This window comes from Cyclopterus lumpus, chromosome 12 (assembly GCF_009769545.1).
Source record: "Cyclopterus lumpus isolate fCycLum1 chromosome 12, fCycLum1.pri, whole genome shotgun sequence".
Taxonomy (NCBI): Eukaryota; Metazoa; Chordata; class Actinopteri; order Perciformes; family Cyclopteridae; genus Cyclopterus; species Cyclopterus lumpus.
In genome coordinates, this window is record NC_046977.1 from 13,885,387 (window position 1) to 13,898,832 (window position 13,446).

Here is a 13,446-nt window from a genome sequence, read left to right on the forward strand (position 1 = left end):
AATCTTAAATAAACATTTAAGATTATTCCATGAAAAGGAGCATTTTTTTAAACTAAAGAGCGAATTGAGTATCCGTGAATTGGTATATCTGAGCTTTTCTTCTCCCTTCCAAACTAGAGGCAACTGATGTCTGAGCTTGCCACTGTGATCGAGGCCTGGAGTCGCAGAGAGAATGCGAGAGTCGCACAGAAAGAGTCGCGCATTGAGAGCAAAGACGACTCCGAGAAGAGAGAGAGAAATAAAAGCGCAGATGGAAAGTGGAGAAACAGACAGAAAGGAAGAGACGGAGCGAGAGACGGAGCGAGAGACGCGCACAAAGCGCGAAGAACCAAGAAAGACGAGCGGCAATTTCCCCTTCCGTCTCATTGCGTCAGTGTGTGTTTGTGTGTGTGTGTGTGTGTGAGAGAAAGACAAGCTTGTGTGCGTGTGTGAATGGAGTGTTTCCCAAATGAGTGTGTCGGAAACTAAAAACAGTATGTTTACTCAACCTGTTTGCCAAGCCTCTTTCGTAAATATAGAGGATACAGTAGCGGCATAGACCGGGCACACACACACACATTCAAACACACACTTACACACTTACACATTCATGCACAAAAAAAATACCACACACAAACACTGTCCACAGGTCTTTACCACAGGGGACTATTTGTAGAGCTGATTCCTATGGCCTTCATGTAGGTCCATCTATCAGTGTGTGTGTGTGTGCACATGTGTACTGTACACACACACACACAACTGCAAGTCACACACAGAAACACATACATGCACATTACGGGATAGGCAATAAAGGCTGTGGATAACATGCACCCAATTATGTCCTAAACCTTGAACACACTGATATTTAAGCCTAAATGCTCCTCATGCATCCTCAGACTGCAGGTATACGTGCACTGAGTCCACATGCACGGTGAGGTGGGTGGTCCAAAACCTCAGCAACCAGATAAACACACTAAATATATTGGAGCATTCACTAAAGTACACTTAAGTGCCTGTTGCTTCTTTCTGAGCAAATACATAACTGGAATAATCCTATGTGTGTGTGTGTGTGTGTGTGTGCGTGTGTGTGTGCGTGTGTGTGTTCAAGGGCATTTACATCCTTGCCTCGCTACCTTGATACAAAAATACATAAATGGGAGCAATTCATATTGTACTTGTTTGCATTGTGCAATACTTATTTCCCATGGTGAAAATAATTTATATATACATTTAAATCACCAAGAAATGACCAAGAAGTGACAAAGTGCAAGCAGGAAAAGTCATAACATCGAATGAAATATACCTCAAATGCTTCATGTGTGTCTTCCCTGAACTGAGAGAACACTTCTGTGGGCTTATTTTATGTTATAATGATATTAATAGAATGTAATATATATTATTTGGAACACAGTTAGGTCATAAGCTTGTTCAGTAGTCCTCATTAAACACAGAATTGAAATTATGAAACAGTTTAGGAAACCATTTTGGTGGGAATATTTACAGGCAGAAATGTACTTTATTAGTGAATTTAATTAGAGAACGACTTCTCCTATTTTTGGTTGATTCAATTCATGTCATTATGAATGTACAATAACTATTACCCACTGGGAGGAACTTTTAACTTGTTATGAAACAGTCCTAATTAAATATTAAATAGAAGTAAAAAAAAAAAAAGAGTAAAAAAACATCAGTGAGAAGATGGGCTATTATTATTATTAAAGTTATTCGTCGCCTCACTGCTCCGCCAGTCCCCGCTGTGAGCCAACATCGGCACCAAGGGAGGCACCGGAGAGCCAGAACCAGGACTGCAGCGGGGTAGTGTCAGACCCCCGCTGCAGTAAAATCACATGTTTATCAAAAAGGAGTCTGGCGCTCGTGAACACTCCCACTTTTGTCCACAGATTTTTCACACAAATTCAAAGTTCCTCGTTGTCATTTTAAAAGCAAAATGATGTGTATGTATATTATGTAAAGTGCCTTGCTTAAGGGTATCTCATCATGGTGAATGTCCAGTCTGACACAGTCTGACACGTTATCAATAAAGTCATACGCTCGATTTGCAGACCGGGACATGATGAGCGGACTGCGTGCACCAAAACCTGCTGAGCACTCAGGACGCCATCTTGCATCACACTTGTGTGCTCACTGTAGCCCCGGGAAGAGTCATCTACTGCTGAACAGCACTATTCTGAAGGACTACACTTTGTCATCGCTGACTTAACACTGATGTCATTATCTAAGCTCACCGCGCGTGTGAGTGTGTGTGTGTGTGCGTGTGTGTGTGTGTGTGTGTGTGTAATGGAGAGCAAGCGAGTCCTTCATTATCTCACTCGACTCTCTCTGTTCACCACAAGCCTTGCGGGCCCACATTCTGTCCTCCATTCTCCTAATTTCTTTCTTTCCCAGTGATGCTATAATTCCACAATTTACCTCCAGTCTCTTTCTCCCTCGATCCACGGCCTCTCTTTTCCACCTGCTGTGCTCTCCTCATCTGTCATCCTCTCCACCTTTTCTATTCACATTTCTCATATGGTGTCACCTCTGTCACTCACTATCTTTCTTTCCAGTCCAATCCTCTCTCTCTCCTTCTTTCTTTTCCTCTCTCTCTCTCTCTCTCTCTCTCTCTCTCTCGTGTGCTCCAGTAAACGCTGATGACAGCAGTTCCTTCTCATGAGAGCCCTGAACTTCCCGGAGGAAGTGCCATGACGATGATCCTCCAATGAGTAAGCAGGGCCGGTGACAACCTCTGAATGTAAATCATGTCCAGTGTATAATGCCATCTCTATATTTGTCTTCACACAGACTTAAAAAAAGGAAGTTCCAGATAGAAAACGAAGCTCGTACAAATGGAAATTTGTCAATTTAAGTGTGGGAGGAAAACAGATCCCCCCTCCCACTGTGGGCTACGTTTAATATGCCCGTGAGCAAGGCATCAAACCGCAACCTGCTCCAGCGGAGCTGCCCCTGTGGTCAACAGCTTAATTCACGAGGCAGCTCCCATTTGTTAATATTCATTGCAGCAGGGATGTGAATCAGAGGCTTGCTGAAAGAAATATGCAGGCTCAGTCAATATAACCTGAATAAATAAAGGTTTAAAATACATATTTTAATTCCACTCCGCCTGAGGTGGTTTCTGAGTAATCATCTAAATTCTTATTATATTGTTAAAATTGGCTCTACCCGCACAGCCCGTAATTATAGACGGTAACAAATGTATTTATTTGTTGTGAGTGCTCGGTAAGTGGCTATGTAATTTCCGAATAAGAGGCCGTTTCAATCGCTCATGCAAAGAGTGGAGATTAGATGTCGATGAAAAAACAAATTATGGAAATAAACTCAAAGCGGGATAGTCAATCGCAAAAAGAATCATCAAACGTCACGACCACGAGGTAGAGATGTGACTGAAGCTGCACATGAATGAATGTGTGTGTGTGTGTGTGTGTATCCACGGGTACCTGCGTGTGTGCTGCTTTAAGCAAGCGCTCTCATCAAGGTTTTGACAGAGCTATAAGCATTTTATTCCCACTTGCCCCCCCCCCCCCCCCCCTTCTCCCACACACCCACACACACACCTACACACTTACACACACACACATGCTCCTTTCATTGTTTATTAGCAATTCAATCCATTATAAATGTGTTGGCTCCATACAGGCACACAATGCGTCTACCCTGCATTAAATAACCCGCTGTGGGGAAATATCGTATCAGCGGTGTTTGGAAAAAGGTAGCGGTCGCGCTTGTCAGAACTAAATAAATGCCAAACCATAACAGCAGAATAAGAGGTATGGGGAGGGAAAGAAGAAAAAAGAAGAAGAAAAGAGGTGGTACCATTAAGGGGAAACAAAATGAAGACGGAGATGAAGTTGGACAAAAAGAAGATGAGGAAAGGCGCTGAAAAAACACGATGAAGAAAGAGGAGGGGGAATTGTTGAGACAACAGGAGCAAGGAGAGTAAGTGTGTGTGTGTGAGAAAGGGGGGGGGGGGGGGGGGTATCTGAATGACTGAATAAAAGAAAAAAAACAGAATGTAAAGTGAAAAAAAAAAATCCAGACTCTACACACGCTGCTGCGAGAACACACACACACACACACACACACACACACACACACACACACACACACACACACACACACACACACACACACACACACACACACACACACATCTACTGCTTATCGTGGACTCATCTAAGACTCTTATGTAACATCACTTAGGTATTCAACATTCAAAACATTTCTCACACGGGATCGTGAACCCCTGGTCTAGGCGTTGCTCGGCCTGATATCTAACCAGCCGAGCAGAAACAAGTCGCTAAACCGCTCCGACTGAAAGCATAAAGCTCACAAGTATACAGTGAAATACACTTGAACCCTGAATGGTGATCACAGCGGTGCTACATGTGTTCAGAGCAGAGAGCTGGAACAACGGTGGGTATTATTTGCTAATGTATATATTGTTGTGGATCCTGGGGGGTTTGTTCTGTCTTCATATCTCATTGCAAACCAACTGGTGATTGTCACCCGCCAGTGGGAAACCAATAATGAGCCAATAATGAGCTGAAGCCTTCAGTCCCAGGCCCCAAAAAGCATCTTTGTGTTGGTTCTCAAACTGTCTTGGTTTGGTTCTAAATAAAGACGTTCAGCACCTTGCCCGCTTTTGGAATAACAGAGCCGAGTTGAATACAAATAAATATTTGACGTGAAGCGTTGCATTATGGAAAATATACACGTAGAATTTAGTCTCACCAGTAACATGTTTTCTTTTTTTATAGTATTCTGAAGGTGTGAATATGAACTAATTTCCAAACCGTAATCCAATTAATTGGCGAAATGTGTGAGGTGTTACTTTTAACAACTGTGTGCTTATAGCAGCGTTACAAACCAATGATTACCACAGATTAAGTAACAAATAAAAACAATTTGGGGGGTAAAAGTGGTGTACATTGAATATTCTTACATAAAATACAGTTAATGTCACTATTTTACAGTTCCTGCAAATAGGTGTAGTTCTGTGAGTAAACAGTGGATGGAGCACCAGCATTCATTACATTTGTATCCATTTCAGTCGCCAAGAACCAATATTTGCAATGTATGTTTGTGAAAACCATGAATATATATTGTTTTACTTAATTTAGCCACAACAGGTCATCTAGCATGTCAGGCGGACATTATTGAAAGTTACGTGGTATAATAAAGAGTAGCGTTAAACCTCAACGTTAAAGCAGGAGAACCCGATTAGGGAGGCTGGTTATTTATTTACGCCAGTAACACCAGTTGTTACGGTTCTTACGTGACTTAGTTGCGTTACATTATTATTTTAACATGAACCATGATGTCACCCCCCCCCCCCCGCAAACTTTTAACCCCGTGGCATTGCGCGTTCCTGCAAGCGTGATACAAGGCCGATATGAATCTCTTTTATTAAACGTATGGATTTTTTTGAAAGTCGACAATCATCTTATCCCGTGGTTTAAAGAAACGTGGGACATTTATTCTGGCCACTAGGTTGTTGTATCAGCTGTCTGTTGCTAAATGCTCCCTGCGGTGGTCTGCAAGCCGTTAGCTTTAACTATTGGTTGAATGGGTTTGTTTTCCCTTCTTGAAATGAGCCGTTTGGTGTCATTCTTCCTGTAAATGATGAGAAACTACCCGAGCTCTGTGATCCATCACAGTAAACAATACAACATGTTAGCCCTAGTCTAATTTCTCTGTTTGGTGCTATTCCCTGGTGACCAGGTTGAGTGATTTCACTGTTGCTGTACACATTCAGAGACATCTCAGGGGGTCCACAATAGGATTCTGGCTCCCTGGGCGGCTGAGCGAAGCCAGAAGCATGTCAAAGCAGACGTAATACAGTTTTCACTTAAATATGAAATTAATTGCAGTAATTTCATTCCCCCTCGCCTTCTTTTCAATCAGCTTATACTTAGGAATGTTTCAGCCAGCAAATAATCCAACCGAAACACACTGCTGCACAAATGTAATCATTATTTACCTCCCTGTATTAAGGTCTGTGTTGGTTGTGACAGCAGTTAATTACAAGCTGGGATTGGGCTAGACTCTACAATGTTTGTAATTAATACAACAAAAACTCTACAATGTTTGTAATTAATACAGAAAAAAAGATTAAATGTACAAATCTATGAGGACAGATTCCACTCACAGCAAAATGGCTGAGCGGCTGCAAAGCGGTGATAGGCGTGAGCAAATAAGCTAAAGCTCTAAATGGCACCAGTACTGTGGTTAACATCCAGCTCACACCAGTAAACAAAACAAGACAACAAACCTGTAAATGGCAGGAAACAAACACCAACGGGATTCCGCTTCATTAAAGTTGAGTTACAGGGCGATTTTTGTTTGGGAAAGAACGTAAACATAAAAGGATGAATAACAAGGAAACAAACATAATCTCGCTGTGCTGCCATCCAGGATGACAAACATCCACTGGTGTACAGCAAAGTGGCCATAATGGCTTTTATTGTCTGGCGGTGGCTCAGAAAAGAGGCGATGCAGAGATGGATGTTAATCAAACGCCTTCCAGCACTCATACACATACATATACCAAACGAGCGGAGGCATAATGCAAGGCTTTTTTTTCCTTCTTTTTCCGGAGACCCATTTTAGATTCTATTTCGCAGCCGTGTGAGATGACTGACAATCGCTGTCAGATTCCACTCCATTACTCTTGCGCGCACTCAGACACACGCATATCGATTACTAAACTCTGCTGCCTGTGGACTGGAGCCAATGTGAAGTGGGTGAGTGAGGGAGGAGCTTTGGGCACATAAAAACAGGGGAGAAAAACAATAAAAGTGGAACTGCGAGGCTATGCGAGGACAGATTTTAAGCATGCGTTTGACACAAAAACGTGCACAGGAACCCGGGATTAAAGTAAAAGGCAATTCCACTTTTCTCACTTTATTTGAACTTATTCCATTAAACTTGCAGAGATTCTCCACTAAGATGATTATTGGGGTCAAAGGATTGCTGGAAGAGCTCTTTGACTTTTTATTGTACAATTCTCTTGGGGGGGGGGGGGGGGGGGGGGGAGTTTAGCTTATGTTGGCGGTGATCTACAGTAAGACTTGAAGCCTAATCTGCTGTTGCAATTATTGTAAGTCGCGGATGGATGAAACTGTAGGCTTGTTGTACAAAATTTAGAAACAGAAGACGGAATAGACAAAAAGATGAGAAGAAAATTGTAGGGGGGGGGGGGCAATGGAGAGCCAGATCAATGCAAGTGTAAGAAACAGGGTGACAACGGAGGCTCAAGTCAAAACACATGTCTAATCATTCACACTCCGAATCACACACTACTCAAATTAGCGCCACGCCAAAATGCTTCCCACCACCCAGCAACCCAGGTTTTGAAAGATCCTTTTTGTGTGACTATGAATATATGTTGTCTGTCTGTGTGTTTATGTTTTTGCAGCCTCTGCAATGGAGAACTTTGGTTGCACAAGGTGTGAAATGAGACCGTATTGATCCGTCTGCCTGTGCCGAGTGGGCGCTTCTTTGTATGTGCTGCTTGTGTGTGTTTGTGTGTGTGTCTCTGTGTGTGTGTGTGTGTGAGAGAGAGAGAGATAGAAAGTTGCTGTCCATGTCCTCTTCAGGTAAGTCTGTTTTTTATCTCATCAGAGAGTATGCAAGCACAATACCAAAACGGGGTAAGATCATGACATCATTAAAACGTCTGAGACTTGACACACACACACACACACACACACACACACACACACACACAGTGTGCCATCTCTAAAAGCGAATGTCAGCGTGTTTAAGTGATCAAAATTCTGGAGGCATGGATTTTTCATACCTATGTGGTGCTGTTGACTCCTAATTGTATCTTAATTGGAAGATCCTTCTCTCAACCTCAATATAGGATTCATATAATGGCACCGCCTTAGAAATAAAGATGAAGACAAATGCTGTGAGAAATGGCATCGAAGAGGCAGTAAAGTAGAAACGTCTCCTCCTTGTCTCTCCTGAAGCGATGATATTCAGCAGTTTACCAGACCACACCTTTCTTACCTTTCTTGCAGCCAACACTCCCAAAAACGGGCTACAAACGTGGCAATGAGTTATGAAACACGGTAAACACTAGCCACTTTCCGAAACAGCTGTTTAATTGCTCACACTGATTGTCCCGCCCCCAACTCATTATTGCTGCATTACTTTAGCATTCCTGTCATTTCTGCCTGCTCGTGTGTGTCAACCCTGTCACCTCTGGGTGAACTACTGGCTCCCGACATCCTGCTGCTATCATTACTGAACTGTGACAAATCCCTGTACAGTCTACTGGCTTGAATGTCTTACTTCCATATATGGTCACTGTAACACTGAAAGGCATTGTTAAACCCTCGGGCTTGAACACATTTTGTATTTACGCCATCAGTGGCAGTTAAACGTGGGGGAAACAAGCTGATCGATTATGAAACGCAAAGCCCAAATTATAACATGACAGTGTATGATTATTCTCATCTACAACTTGATTCCACTGTATTCCTCTTGAAAGTCGTTGTCACCAGTTTGTGTTGCAAATTGAACTCCTCTTAGTTCGGTCTGGCCTCTAAAGAAAGACGTTGCTATTTTACAAAACGGGAGGGGTGGTTAAACACCAGATTTTGATATGCTTATACATACACAGATACATCAATATCGATATTATATGCGTTTCTGGTATTTATTCTTATTCTTTATTCTTACAATCGTTTACTATTTTTTAAACACACCATTCTTCATTTGATTTCCGTCTCCCCGATTCTCTTTTTGAACCCGACCCTAAATGGCTACCTGGCAATGTTTTTCTACTGCTTTTCTCTTGAGTCCCTCCGCCTTCCCTCCCCCAGCCTCATTTTTCTCCAATTCCATCATTCCCTAGCATGATCCATCAAGCCTCCGCCAGCTCCCCTCGCCCTATTTGCCCCTCATCCTTCGCTTTCTCCACTTTCTCCGCTCTCCCAGCATCTTTCCCACCACTCTCCAGCGGCCCTTCCCTCCGTCGTCTTGGCCTCCCCTCCTCTGCTTCTATACATCCCTTCTCCATTCATCCCCTCCCTGTCTTCGACGCTCCTCCATTCCCTGCCCCCTTCCCTCTGTAAGATAATACATTTGCAGCCTGAGTGATCTATTGATTCCCTGAACCCCAGCGCCCTTCAGAAAGGTAATTTTTTAAGGAGGAAAGAAGATTAGACAGAAACGCAGCACATTTCAAGGTGAAAGGGGCTCTCTCTGCTCTACTCGTCAATGGAAACATCTCGGTTTTAGGCACAAGTGCAAAGTGCTCTCTATGCTCCACCTCTGCCATCCTTTCTCCTCCTCCTTCCTAAAAGTAGGGGATTACTGTGAACTGTGTGTCGTGCTTTGGTATGTTGGTTGGCAGTAAAGCAGATCATCTGCAGTTAATGAGCTGAAAGTCCTCTTTTAGGAGCCTGTTAGGGATTAGTGGAATTCTGTTTTGACACATGTTGTTGCAAAAGCAGGGACCACATATTTAGTTACATTTGTCACACGCACACACACCTACACACACACACCCGCACACACACCTACACACACACCGCTTTGCTGATAATTCCCCAAAGGCCATGATTTAGAATTCAGATTGTGTTCTGTTTTCAGCCGCAAGAAGGTCACAGAGGAACTGGAAGGCTACTGTTACCACAGCACTTTTACAGGACAGATTTATATCGAGGACCTCGTGATGAATAGCACTTAATTAGAGGAGAAAAACTTCACATGACCTCATGGATTCCTTGGGTTTGTCCTCTGACCAGTGGACGGTCAAGTCTGTGACCATCGGCCATCACTCTGCTGGGTCCTCTCAGAGACGTCTGTGTAACGCTCAGCCAGTGATCTGGCTGGAAGTGGTTTTTCTTTAAATGGGATGTCCCAAGCGAACAAAGAAGGCCATTCCAGTGGAAACAAGTGGCTCAGTGACCAGAGACTAATGCAGCTTCTCATCAATGATAATTGGCCATCATGTTGCTTTTATATATTGGCTCAGACGGATGACGGGGCATTATTCTGCCGCATCAAGCAGAAACTCATTCTATTTATTTGTCATTTACTAAAAAACATTTACATAAATCGAATGTTTGACCTCTATTATTCATAACATCAAACAAATGATGCCCCTTTCACTGATTTGCATTCACTTAACTGGTTAAATAAATCAATAAGAGTGATTTTGTCTGCGAATATCTCAAATAAGTCATGTATAATGACATCAGAAAATGTAAATTTATATGGCATGATCATTCCAAAATGATGATGGAAGATAACAGCTTTTACTATATGAAAAAATTATAATCTTTTAACGTCTACGTTAAAAAAACAGCCTACATCTGTCGTAAAATGTTAACGACTTGCCTCAAATTTGATTCGTCCTTAGGGTTGAAAAGTAAACTCAGCATTTCATTCCATAGGATTCATTCTTCATCTTGGCAAAGGTCACACAAGGTTTGAGGAACGTACCAAACTTCGGTGTCCTCGAAGCGGGCGGCTCTGAAACTCTGGACGAAATGTTCCTCCAGTTCCCAGTGAGCGTAACGAGAAAGAGGTCCGTCTATACGCGATTATTTTTTGGGGGGCAAATGGTTTGAATGAAAAAGTGAGGATTGGAAAACTTTGCCGCAGCCCCACTTTCAGCTGATAAGGTAGATTTCCTTTTTTTTTCCATTTGCATGTGCAGCTTTAGTCGAGCTCCGGATGGGACTGGGTTCTGTTTGGATCCACACAGCGCAAAAAACATTTTTCGTGGTTAACTCTTCGGAGCTGGATAGGCACAGGAAAAGACCACGATCAACAAAGAGAACAGGGACAGTAAAGGCAGCCCAGAGTCACAGCGTGAGCATGTCATCCGTTTATTTATTATTGCCGGGGCTGTCTACGAGGCAGCTGCCTCTATTCACGCCACGGGACTGATTCAGTTTGGAGTTACAGGGCACGCAGACGGACGGAAGAGGAAAGCGAAAAGAGAGCGACAGAGAAAATAGAGGTCAGTGGGGAAAGGAAAGGAAGAAAGAAAGGAAGAAAATAATAACACAAAGCCGAGTTTGTATTGTTAAAAAACAGAGACGAAATGTGCAAAAAAAAAAGAAGTTGGGAGAGAGACAAAGAGAGGAAACATGAGGGAATAAATTAGCATTTGCATCTAATACCGTTGAGAGCCTTCCCTCATCCCCTCTATTCTTTCTGCCTGTCTTTTCACCTCTCTCTTGGGGAAGGGAATAGGTCTTTATCAAAACAAATGGGTCTTTGTGAAAATACGGCACTTATCTGTAATCGCAGGCAATCAAAGAAACTCTAAAGTTTTCTGTCGAGGGCCCGTTCACCAGCATCTTGGCTGACTGGTGAGCGCAGCAGCATCTTTACTCTCTGGTCTTATTCCTTCCAGTTTTCTCTGTTTTCCAGTTTGACCAATTCTCCTAATGATCTTGTTTAACTGCCCCCCCCCCCCCTCCTTACATCTCTTGTGGCATCTCATGAACATATTCCGCGTCAGATTCTGGCGCTGTATCTGCACGTAATTCCTTCTTTTTCCTCGTTGTTTAGTTTCCCGTCTATGTCCTTTTCACAATTCTACCCTCCGCATCCACCCTGAACACCGCACCCCCCCTACCCCCAACAGCCTCTCTTGTGATGGATATAACTGCTTAGCTGTTCCATAAAGGTGGCATAATGGATGTTATAGCTCTCCGATATTGTTGCTGAATGTCACTTCAACCATGTGTTCTGCCCGCTGAATGGAGCCATCTCAGCATGCCTGTGTTGTGTTTGTCTATTTAAGTGGAAAGGAAAGCACTATGCCGGCAACATCTTATAGAGAAATAAAGCATGACATTTATAAGTCATGTTTCGCTAGAATAGGGTGACAAAGGAAAAGGAGGCGATTGACCCTTATTACAGCAATACACCATTTTCCTAAAAGTCATTGAGGTATTTCTGCTTTTGTGTTATGACCAGGTTTTTAGAGGTCTGGGATTTCTGCGGCCTTCCCAATACAATGTGGTTACTTTGGATGAGACCTCACTGTGAACACTTCCTTACTGAGGATACCGAGGCCAAATCCTAAATCCCCCGTCTCTCCCCGTCTTTCCGAAGCAGTGAGTGCATCACATTTGCGTGAGCTAGCTGTCTACGCTGGTCTCCTCAGCAATCACAATGTTAACATGGGAGCTGCACAAAGTCCACGGCCCCGGGGAGAGGCGAGGTCCGGCCGAGGAGCGCTGTAAAAGGCCAGCGGCGGCTCATGGAGGAAGTGCCAAGCATCACCGAGCGGCCGAATCCACCAACCCCCGGGGCAGACTGCTGTTGAAGAAGTGTGCAAATATTTTCGGTGCACTCTGAAACTGTGGGGGAACCGTGCCTCGGAAAAAGTCAGACGAAATCGTCTGACTCATTCAAGAAGTTTAGCCGACAGTTTGAGGATCCGGGGGTTAGGAGACTTTGTCACACACTCTTTTTAAATACTTTTCATTGGTTAAATATGTGTCAAACCCACAGACGCAGGTTGAGGGTGACCAATAGCTTTGTTTTACGAATAGATTATTGAAAAATGACAAACACGGAGATATGAGGATTTTTGCCTGCCACTGACGATACAGAAAAAAAAGACACTGTCAAAACACGACAATATGGCTGATGGCGGAGCAAATGTATTTAGCAGATGGCAGATAATAATTAGCTACGTGATGAGATCTACAGTGCACCACACGGTTCAGCTATTTCCAAAATATGCTGGATCCAAAGCACACATTCACTTCTGCAAGGTCAATTAGCTTCTGTACGCCCTGTGGAGCAGAAAAGCTCATAGAAAACAGCACAGAAACTAAACTGGAGCTGAAAAAATAACGTAAAGAAAGAATACTTGGTAACATGCTATGCATGACAAGGCTAACGTGTTTGTTGGGGCTGCATGCAACTTTTAAAGCAACGTTGTTGCTTTGCTTTGTGCTCTAAAATACGGTTCCTCAGTGTTAAGAGCCACCAGCTTCTTCCCCGTTACTCAGTCAGCTGTGGTCGCTCCTTTTCGATAGACAGAATTACTCTGAGTCAAAGTGGCAGGTTCAATCTCTTCTGGGTGAGTAGGACTCGCTGCCTTAACAGTTTCGATCTCAGGCTCCAACTTTTAGACAGAAAGAGCCGGCTGATGTGGTTTTCTCTGAGCATGAAGACGCGTTAGTGATTGTCTCATTTCGCACCTTTTTTTTTCCTACTTTTGAAAACTCACAGGGATTAGTTTTCTCTTACTTTTCTCCTCGACTCCTTCATTACAGCCTCACTTTAGGATTCACGAGTCATCGGCTCGCATCTGCCCGTGTCGCAACCAATCACTCATAAGCATGCTCCTTATTAATCCAATCAGCTGCCTCCAGCTCTTCATACCGATGCCAACATCTAACTACTCTCCACCAATACTCCACCAATGCCAACATCAAGACGTTATCCCGAATTAGTGTC

At 43.3% G+C, this 13,446-nt stretch overlaps 1 protein-coding gene across 2 annotated transcripts in view; it reads right to left on the bottom strand.

The window, feature by feature from the left end:
- The window catches only part of cntfr (ciliary neurotrophic factor receptor), a 190,161-nt gene that overhangs the window by 117,478 nt on the left and 59,237 nt on the right, over positions 1-13,446 (bottom strand). Inside the window, exon 1 of one of the 2 annotated variants that reach the window (XM_034546967.1) lies at positions 2,410-2,520. The exons of the other annotated variant lie outside the window; for it this stretch is intronic. The gene's annotated coding sequence lies outside the window, so the exon portion shown is untranslated. Of the gene's footprint in view, positions 1-2,409; positions 2,521-13,446 lie in introns of those variants that run through there. 2 annotated transcript variants of the gene reach the window in all.